Here is an 11,234-nt window from a genome sequence, read left to right as displayed (position 1 = left end):
GAGTTATTGGGATTATACTCTTGATTATTTTCACAGAATGCGGTCACATGTTCTACTTTTCTGCTGGATTAATTGGTTTGGAAAAATAAGGTTTAGTTCCTCAGATATTGTATTTTTCTAAATGTTAAAAAAAGTTATAAATTTAAACAAGTATTTTAAAATACAAATTCATTAACAATAATGATTTCACAAATCCTTTAAATCAGATACATTAAGAAACCTTGAGAAACAACTTCTAAAAATTTCGTCTTTCTACTACAAAGTGGCTCTGATAAAATACACCCCATATACAAAAACACTAAAGTTACAGGAAATGAGCTTCAAAAGTTTTTACTTCAGTATATGACTGCTCCATAGCTAGCATAATTGTTCAACACCTTCCTCTTTGTGCTTCTCCTATGCCGTCTAGCCGTCTTTGAATAGATTTTTACGTCATTGTTTGAAAACGTGAGCCGTTCGTTATCTACACAAAGCATAGCTGCTGCAGTTCGTAATGCTATGCAGACCGCATCTTCTGCTGAAATTTGAACTTTATGTTATTTTCTTGACTGTATGATAAAACGGTATCATAAACGCCAAAGTGAAAGGTGTTTATACTCAGAAACACAGTTTTAGATAGTCTGCCCCGTATCGCATGATTCACAGAGTCATTTGGATTTTGAGACAGACGGTATAGACATTTCCTTAGCAGACTAATATCTGCAAGGTCTCGGAACATTGGTTTTAGTTCGTCCATTATGGACTCGCATTCGGGAGGACGACGGTTCAATCCCGTCTCCGGCCATCCTGATTTAGGTTTTCCGTGATTTCCCTAAATCGTTTCAGGCAGGCCGGGATGGTTCCTTTGATAGGGCATGGCCGATTTCCTTCCCCATCCTTCCCTAACCCGAGCTTGCGCTCCGTCTCTAATGACCTCGGTGTAGACGGGACGTTAAACACTAACCACCACCACCATCGTCCATTATGGCAAGTGGCAAATGATGATGGTGACTGTATTGTTATTTAGTTACTTTGACCCTATTGTACTAGCACCAAATATCTTCTCATTTTGGAGTTAAACAGTGTTGGGAATTCTCATTGCTTGAAGCTGTGTGAAAAACAGAGCTGAGACTGCTCTTCGCATTAACTCTGCATCGGATTTGTTCTATCTTATTCTTAGATAATAGCCCTTCTGAATATGGTGTATAGCAGCATATGACGGTCTATTTTTCCTATGTACATTTTTTCCATCCCTCAGTTTCTTGCCTTTCATGTTAGCCTTGAGCCGTAAACGTCTTCATCCCTTTTCTGAAAGTGGCCAACACACTCTATTTTGTAGATTTTCCTATCTTCCTATAGTGCCTCAATTCCTCAATTTCTTTAAATATCTTTGAGTCACCACCTTCAAGACAATTTGTGTATCGTACGATGTACCGTTTGACTGAGCGTTGATAAATACTATTTACTCCAGCACCTTCCAGTCCATCATCACTTGGCCCATAATAATTTCCTATGCACTCTTCTTCACATTTATTTTTCATTTTATCCCGGCATGTGCAACGCTTGGAAAGTATAGCAGCATCAGTAATCTTTCCAGTGTTCGCTCTTGTATATGTTACAACACATTCAGATACGTGTGACCTTTCTTGTACCAGCTCTCATCAAATGCTATGCACAAGTCCTTCTTATTGTTATATTCAACAACGTCTTCCTCGACAGCATCTTTCATATCTTCCTGCGCTACATTTTCAATAGCAGATTGTGTTGCAACTGTATGTTCGTCAGAATTTGAGGGTGCAGCAGGGAGCTTCATCACACTACATAACATGGCATCTGCAGTCCTGCCCTTACCTATAGGTCGTGATCTATAAACCAGTCTAATTTTTGAATCATTTCGATTACCTGCATCTGTAGTAACACATGAGGAACTGAAAAAAAATAATGCTGATTTTGCAATAACTGCACATTAACTCCAGTTCATAAGCAAGTCGTACATATGTTTGCTTTTAGGGAAACACCACAATTCAGACATTGTTTTCAGCACACAGTAAAACCTCTGATAATAGAGACACATTAACTCTCTCATATTCTGTAGGCGCAACGTGCGTCTTAACACGGTGTGTGATCGCCATGGATGGCAGTGCATGCTCTGCAACGTGCTCACAAGCTGGCCGCAAGGTCGGTAAGCAGTTACTGTGGAGGGCATTCCATTCCTCTACGAGCGCAGTTCACAACTGTTGGATTGTCGTTGGTGGACGTGCGCTTACCACAGTACGTATCTAAAACGCATCCCACGTCTATTCGATGAGATTTGAGCCGTCGAAATGGCCAAACCAATTCATTCGCCGCATATCTTCTCGTGTCCACCCCCGGTAGATGAGTGGTTAGCGCGGCAGAATGTCAATCTTAAGGGCCCCAGTTCGATTCCCGGCTGGGTCGGAGATTTTCTCCGCTCAGGGACTAGGTGTTCTGTTGTCCTAATCATCATCATTTCATCCCCATCGACGCGAAAGTCGCCGAAGTGGCGTCAAATCGAAAGACTTGCACCCGGGGAACAGTCTACCCGATGGGAGGCCCTAGTCGCACGACATATCTTCTCGTTACAGGGGCTCTCCTTCTATAAAAATGAAGTCAGGGCACATCTGAAAAGACTCACATGTGAAAGGGGTACAGTGTCACAGTAAGTTTGACCGGCGAGTGTACCGTGTTCAAAGATTTGGAGGTCAGTACGCCAATCCAACATTATGTTTCCCCACACCATAACATACAGGCCACAAAAGCTGCCAGATTCGACAATGTTCGGCGGGTGCATTATATGTTGGCGCCTCTCGCCATGTGAGGGTTCGTTGTGGAGCACTACTCAGACTGAATGCGCTCTCAGCCAAGAAGCGCATGCAGCCCCATTCTTCTTTGGGGCAGTGGGACATCGCATTTGAGCCCCTCTTTCATTTCATAGACAAGGACTCACCCACCGATGGGGTCATGGCATATGCCGGTGACCTGCTAGTAGTGGTTTTTGGAGTCAACCATTCGTCACTAGAGGGCGAAGCCAGAGATATCCAGAAACTACACAAAATTAGTACAATGGAAGCAAACCAACTATCGCAGCACACAAGTTAGCATATATATTAGTGAAAGGAACTTTACAGCGATACCCACTGACGAAAATTCATAAACATTAAAAGAGAACGGGCCACGCAATACCTGGGAGTATACATTGATGGAAGACAAAAAATGGTTCAAATGGCTCTGACAAGGGAACCTCCCCATCGCACCCCCCTCAGATTTAGTTATAAGTGGGCACAGTGGATAGGCCTTGAAAAACTGAACACAGATCAATCGAGAAAACAGGAAGAAGTTGTGTGGAACTATGAAAAAATAAGCAAAATATAGAAACTGAGTAGTCCATGCAGACGATAGGCAACAACAAGGATCATGTGACTCGAGGAGCACCGTGGTCTCGTGGTTAGCGTGAGCACCTGTGGACCGAGAGGTCCTCGGTTCAACTCTACCCTCGAATGAAAAGTTTAATTTTTTGTTTTCAGACAATTATCAAAGTTCAGGCACTCACACATCAATTTCGCTCTCCAAAATTCCAGGACATGTTCAGATTTGCTTGGAAATATGCAGGATTTGACGGTCTACACAAGGAAACATTTGAAAACGTTAAAAACATATGTTTTGACAGAGCACAGGGAAAACTGTACGACTGTGAAACTGTTGGATTCATTTGTTGCAGTTTGTGTGACAAACTCATGTTTTCATCACTTTTTTGGGAGTGATTATCACATCCACAAGAAAACCGAAATCGGGCAAGGTAGAGGAATATTTTACCCATTCGCCAAGTGTGTATGTTAGGTGGGTCGACAACATATTCCTGTCATGTGACGCACATGCCGTCACCAGTGTCGTATAGAATATATCAGACGTGTTTTCCTGTGGAAGAATCGGTTGACCTATGACGTTGCGATCAAATGTTTTCGGTTCCTATTGGAGAGGCACGTCCTTTCGTGTACTAATCGCACGGTTTTGCGGTGCGGTCGCAAAACACAGACACTAAACTTATTACAGTGAACAGAAACGTCAATGAACGAACGGACAGATCATAACTTTGCGAAAATAAAGAAATTAAAATTTTTACTCGAGGGAAGATCTGAACCACGGACCTCTTGTTCCGCAGCTGCTCACGCTGACCACTGGACCACGGCGCTCCTGAGCTAAAAGTGTCCTTGATGTTACCTATCATGTACATAGACTACTCAGTTTGTATATTTTGCTTTTTTTCCATAGTTCCACACAACTTCTTCCTGTTTTCTCGATTGATCTGTGTTCAGTTTTTCAAGGCCTATCTACTGTGCCAACTTATAACTAAATCTGAGGGGGCTGCGATGGAGAGGTTCCCTTGTGAGCACTATGGGACTTAACATCTGTGGTCATCAGTCCCCTAGAACTTAGAACTACTTAAACCTAACTAACCTAAGGACAGCACACAACACCCAGTCATCACGAGGCAGAGAAAATCCCTGACCCCGCGGGGAATCGAACCCGGGAACCCGGGCGCGGGAAGCGAGAACGCTACCGCACGACCGCGAGCTGCGGACGATGAAAGACACAGATTCACCTAACACACATGCATAACTACTGGTAAAGCAGAGGAAATACTCAATAAACCCGCACGCATAAACACTACACAGTACAGACTACCAATCACACACTTCGTAGTATACCTGTCCGTTCTCCACGAATTGGTGGTGATCTTCGCAGCAAGTGTATGGGCAGACAGGCTTGGTCTAGTGACCAACAGGACAGCAATGAGGCGCGGAAAACGGAGAGTACTCCTCAGGCTGCCAGGGGCGCTCCGCACTGCCTCGATAGGGGTGCTGTTTGTGGTGTTGGATGTCTTCCCGACACCTATAACGATCACTTATTGCGCCACATGCTACTGGATTAGACAGGAAGACATGATAAATTTAGGAAAGTAACACGGGAAGGCATCGAACAGATATGTCTACTAAGCACTTGACGACTGCGTGTCTGGCAACGGGAGTGGAACCAAAGTGATAAAGGCTGAAGGGTGTACATCTTTCTTCTGCGCATCAGGGAACATCTACCGACGAATCATGCCAATCAAGCCATGCTATGGTTCATTTCCTGACTGGTAGTGGCTCATATCCAGCGCACCTATAGCACTTCTCACTTTCTGCGGACAGCAACTGCCTATGCAGTGAACATCGATCCCCTGAACACATCGTGCTGCACTGCGAGTGGCTCTCACGCACGCAATGAAGCATGACAGAAATCACAGCAGAAACATTACAGCGTATACTCAGGGACTCACACAAACGCGAACAAATGAATGAACATCTCCAAAATCGGAGCGCAGCACCTATAAACAAATGAGATCTTACAGGCATCGTAGCAGATATCAAAATGACGACAGAGTTAGTTCACATGACGAGTCCAGTACAATGGGCTCTCCCAACACCAACACAGAGGGCGTAACATACGAAGAAGAAGAAGTGAACACCAAAATACAGGAACACTAAACATAGATCAAAGCAAAGAGAGACATGTTACCAAAATCTTGGCCGGTTATTGTACCAGGTTCCATGCCAAACCAGTTACTATAATAAGATAGACTTTTAGCAAATAGCATAAGCTATAATAAGAATACACACAAGATAAAACATAGGAAGAGAGACAATATATAGCGTAGACATTACATATCAATAGTAGGCTAATCTTTTATCATGTATTATACGGGCACAAAGTAGAATTTAGAACATAGTGTGGCCGGTTTTAGTATCAGGTCGCACGGTAAAAATGTATAATACTACCGTAGAATTAAGTAGATTAGCATATCTACGTACCTTAGTAAGTAACATTGGGAAGCACTGGACAGGTGTCAGGCTCGAGCTCACATTCCTACACCTCCTTCCTGGGCAACGCAGATGAAGGGAAATCTACTAACAGGGGAACCTCCCAATCGCACCCCTCTCAGATTTAGTTATAAGTTGGCACAGTGGATAGGCCTTGAAAAACTGAACACACATCAATCGGGAAAACAGGAAGAAGTTGTGTGAAACTATGAAAAAAATAAGCAAAATATACAAACTGAGTAGTCTATGGACATGATAGGCAACATTTAGGAGAGAGTGAGGTCAGGAGCGCTGTGGAATGAGAGGTCCTTGGTTCAAGTCTTCCCTCGAGTGAAAATTTTACTTTCTTTATTTTCGCAAAGTTATGATCTCTCCGTTCGTTCATTGACGTCTCTGTTCACTGTAATAAGTTTAGTGTCTGTGTTTTGCGACCGCACCGCAAAACCGTACGATTAGTAGACGAAAGGACGTGCCTCTCCAATGGGAACCGAAAACATTTGATCGCTAGGTCATAGGTCAACCGATTCCTCCACAGGAAAACACATCTGATATATTCTATACGACACTGGTGACGGCATGTGCGTCACCTGACAGGAATATGTTGTCGACCCACCTAACTTGTACACTTGGCGAATGGGTAAAAAGATTCTTCTACCTTGCCCGATTTAGGTTTTCTTGTGGATGTGATAATCACTCCCAAAAAACTGATGGAAACATATGAGTTTGTCACATAAAATGAAAATAAAAAATTAAAATTTTCACTCGAGGGAGGACTTGAACCAAGGTCCTCCCGTTCCACAGCTCCTCACACTAACCACGGGACCACAGCGCTCCTGTGCTCGAATTATCCTCCATGTTGCCTATACTGCGCATAGACTACTCAATTTTTATATTTTGCTTATTTTTTCATAGTTCCACACAACTTCTTCCTGTTTTCTCGATTGATGTGTGTTCAGTTTGTCAAGGTCTATCCACTGTGTCAACTTATAACTAAATCTGAGGGGGGTGCGATGGGGAGGTTCCCTTGTAAGCAGTAGATTCTTCCACTATCGCTCTTCTTAAATCAATACTTTTTCTTTCATAATTTCGTACCTCCAGTCTGATGTATAATGGTTTTATTACTATAATACAGCTGCCATTTACACAAAGAAAGAGAACAATATATATACGAGGTCACACCTCCACGTGGAGCTGCATGGGCAAAGGAACCCCTAGTCTCAGCTCCGTAGCATAAGAGGAGTGCTATGGGAATTGTTGGTTGCAGCTAAGTGGACTGAGTGGAGCACTACACGTTGCACAAAACTTAGATGGCGGGCAATGGTAGTCCAAATGCAGCATAAAAAATGCACCGATGCTCTTGGCACCACCGCAACCGTTGCCCCCAATGTGCAGATGTCGAATGAACAAAACGGCAAAGAGTTCACCCTCATGTAGTCACCGTGCCACTGTAGAGAGTAAGATTGCTTGTCTTGCAGTCCTGATAAACGTCGTTGCAATTGCACCCGCTGTTTGACGTGAGTAATTTCTTACGTGTTGTACATTGCAGCGGTCAAGTGCTGTTGTTGTTGACAATGGTCAACTAGCTCCTCTCCTTCGGGCAGCAGTGCCTGTAATTCGAAGCACTCCCCATGCAGGTGAAACAATGCTGTGGTCAGTACCAAACTCCTGGGCTGCAGACGCCACACTTCGTCTGTTTACAGTTTCCCGATAACTGTGCCCTGAGTGAAGTCATCCAGATGTTTCTCCGGGCCACGTTATAATGAAGAACACCACGACAGTGCTCCGTAATGAGCCGTGGTAAAAATTGCTGTTTTGAAGAGCGCGCCGCAGCGCGTAGTGTGAAGCAGTCGCCCTCCGTTTCTGGCAGTGGCGCCGCTGTGGCAGTCGCAGCTTTGGTCTCTCCCTCTGGTGGGAAAGGGGAAAGGCTGCCTGTTCACGTGCATTTAAGGGGCACTATGAGCTCGCCAGTCGGTCAGTCTTGCTCAGTCTCTCGTCCCCAGCTTGCTAGTCTGTCTCTCGTCCGCTTTTGTTAGGCAATTAGTGTCCGTCTGTCGTTCGGAGCGCTAGTATGTCTGTCGTTCGGATCAACCTTTAAAGCCGGCGAAATGAGAGTCTTTCCACTCCGCCAGTAAGAAAAAAAAAAAAAAACAAAAAGAAAAAAAAAAACGCGAGTGGTCGCCCGATCGGGGCTTAGTTCCTGCATCTGAGTCTGCGCGTTAGGCCGCCAATCTGCTCGAGTTTGCTCAGGCAACGGTCATTGGCGGTTGGATCGATCGGTTGGTCGGTCGCGCACTGAGACACAAGATGACTTGTCCGTCTTGAGCGTCGGCGCATGTGAGGTCGCCACCTGAGACCAGTGGGCCGCGCCCTGTAGCGAGGGGTAGTAACTTCGCGGTCGACACGAGAGCAACAGGAGTCAACCCACGACATCAGTCTGGCCGGTGCGAGCTGCGACGCCGTGAGATGGGAGATCGGCGCGCCTTCCTGCGTCCGCTGAAGCGGCTGGCAGCGGACGGTTCGGGAGAGCGTTGGGGGTGCTGCGCCAGGTCTTCGCCAGAAATCGCAGTTTAAGTGATTGGTAATATGTTGTTTGATTTACTCTTGTTAAATTCTACTTGTTTTCTTGGTGAGCTCACCAGCCGTTTTGCTTTGGGGCCGTTCCACCACTCTTCTCCGTTTGCCGACCCGCGGGAACGTGATAATTTATGAATTGGGTGCTCCGTTTTTCCCTTGTAGAGGAGGAGCGGGTTAGAGCAACCTGCGGTTCGAGTGTTTCGGTAATCTCCCTATCAATCTACCGTACGTTAGTAACTGCCTCTGTCATGTTTGTCGGATTTGGTGTGTTAACGAATTTATTGCTTGGAGTGTCACGGCCTAATACCTGAAATATGTTTTGATCTTTGGTAACTTTGATATTACTGCCTATGATATAGAGAGGCGGTATCTGTGTACTGTAGAGCATCTTAACTATTGTTTGGCCAACCTTGTAGAATTTTATATAAGATTGCATTTCATGGGCTTTTATTTAAATGATCGTTTTAGCATATAAAGTTGCCACCCTTTCACCATAAGACTTTTCTTAGAAGTTAAAATCAAGTTGCACCTTCGGTGCAAAGTTAATATATTAATTGTTAGTGTTTTGTACCGTTTCCATCCCTCCTACGGGGGATGCATAGTTTGTGTGCTTTTGTAAATTGTTAAAACTCTTAGTTTAAAATAATCTGGTGTGTTGCAGATTTGCACCAGTGCAGTCTTTCAGAGGCTGTTGTGAGCGGTCGTAACTATGGCCGTGTCAAAAGGGAGCGGCAAGGTTCTCTGCCCGAAAGCTCATACGGTCAAAACTTGTATCCTTCTGCCTCTGAATAAATTGTAACTTTGATATTTACAGAGTGCTTTCTGATTATAATTTTAAATCTGTTTCTTTAAAAAGAATGCTTTTAGGCACTATTAAAGTGAATAAAATTCCCATTTGTTAAAAGGAATTTGCTTATGATTTCATCAGTCACTCCCTGGCAACTACTTCCATGTTTACACAGTGTGATTAAATGTGTTAATGTTCTTGATGAATCGCTAGTAAATAAAATAAATTCTTAAGAATATTCTCTGAAAATAAATCACGGTTCACGTAACTGCTCGGTGACTGACGCACACTTTGTTTTCCCGTTCCTCGTGTTGCGGGGCCAGCCCAATTGGTCCTTATAGTGACGGTGATCTCATGCCATTTGACGTCCAGCTCCGGTGCACGACTGTGAGACTACTGGAAACATGCTCCCGGACTTATAATCATTCCCACCGACTAGTTAACATTTTATGTTACCTTATCGATCTCGTCCTTATGTTTTGCATAGCGGTGTATGTGACGTATGCGTGCAAAGCTGTGAACTAAAACTGGTAACAGATAGCAAATATGCCAACATTCTTTCGGAAACGCCTTATTTTCTCAGAGCCCAATGCGTAGTTTGTTTTCCTTATACACGAGCTGTCGCTGTTGTTTTTCATTTAGCCGAACGAGCGAGTCGTGATGGGGTAGGCGGGTAGGTACGATCGGAGGCTCGGTATCGGCGGCCGTGTTCGGCGCATGCGCGCTGCGCGACGTGACGCGGCCGAGCAGTATCGCCGGCGGCGGGAAGCTAGAAGGCTACGGCCAGCTCAGAACGGGCCAGGCGGAGCCTCGACGGCGTTTGGGCGAGGGGTCGCGGTCCGGCCGGCCGGCGATAGCATCGCGATGTGTGATGTGTGACGTGCTAAGCGGCCGCGCGCGCGATAGCGGCCGCCGCTCTCGATTTACGACCGCCCGTTATTACTCCATCCGTCCGTCTGGGACCGGCCCAGGTGAGACGAGACGAGACGAGAAGAGAATGGACGGCTGTCCGTCAGGCGTCCGCTGCGCGCCCATTGGCGAAAGTCGGCGCCGGCGATGGCCGCCAGATAACAGTGCCAGCCCAGCCACCAGCAAGTACCACCACCGGTACAGTCTGCTCGCCGCCTCTGTTCAGGCAGGCTCAACAGTCCACCTGCACCCGGCCCGACTGATGGTCCTGTAATTTTTAATCGGTGAAGCACACCGTACAGCCGACCGTAACCGAAAGTGACTTGTATGGATATGGTGCCTGTTCTTTCGGATGCACACATATTCCTCGAACACTTACGGGACTTGGTAAGAATGTATTCCACGAGTAATGAGTGTGTTGGGGTGGTACACTACTAATGTAGTGTTTGGACATACAAGGTGAGAATGTGAGGCGAGCGCGAGGTAGTCCGTGCGGGCGCGCTATCCTCCTTGCCCTCGGTGGCTCAGGTGGATAGAGCGTCTGCCATGTAAGCAGGAGATCCCGGGTTTGAGTCCCGGTCGGGGCACACATTTTCACCTGTCCCCGTTGACATATATCAACGCCCGTTAGCAGCTGAAGGTATTAATATAATTCTAATTTCGAAAGTGACTTGGTCTCGCGACCAGGTACACCCATAATGCAATTCTAAATAATCCAAGTTGCTGCAATGCAAACATGGAAAGAGATAGACACAATATGCCTTCGTCGACAGCCTGAACGGGTTGTTGTTTCTTTTGGTAAGTTCATCTACACTGAGATGACAAAAGTCGTGGAATACTTCCCAATATCTTGTCGGAACTCCTTTTCCCCCGTGTATTTAGAGTAGCAACTCGACGTGGCATCGACTCGGCAAGTCGTTAGAAGACCACTGCAGAAGTATTGAGCCATGATCCCATTATAGTCGTACTTAATTGCGGAAGTGTTTGTGCACGAACTAACCTCTCGATTACGTCCCTTAAATGTTCGATGGGATTCATGTCGGGAGACCTAGGTGGCCACATCATTCGCTCCAGTTGTTCAGAATGTTCTTCAAACCAACGGGGAA

At 45.5% G+C, this 11,234-nt stretch overlaps 1 non-coding gene across 1 annotated transcript; it reads left to right on the top strand.

Moving 5' to 3' along the window:
- The first annotated feature begins 10,640 nt into the window (after positions 1-10,640).
- Trnat-ugu (transfer RNA threonine (anticodon UGU)) lies at positions 10,641-10,715 on the top strand. Its single transcript has one exon. It is a non-coding gene; the product is annotated as a tRNA-Thr (tRNA).
- Positions 10,716-11,234: the final 519 nt, after the last annotated feature.

Source organism: Schistocerca serialis, chromosome 8 (genome assembly GCF_023864345.2).
Source record: "Schistocerca serialis cubense isolate TAMUIC-IGC-003099 chromosome 8, iqSchSeri2.2, whole genome shotgun sequence".
Lineage (NCBI taxonomy): Eukaryota > Metazoa > Arthropoda > Insecta > Orthoptera > Acrididae > Schistocerca > Schistocerca serialis.
This window is presented reverse-complemented; position numbering and strand designations above follow the sequence as displayed.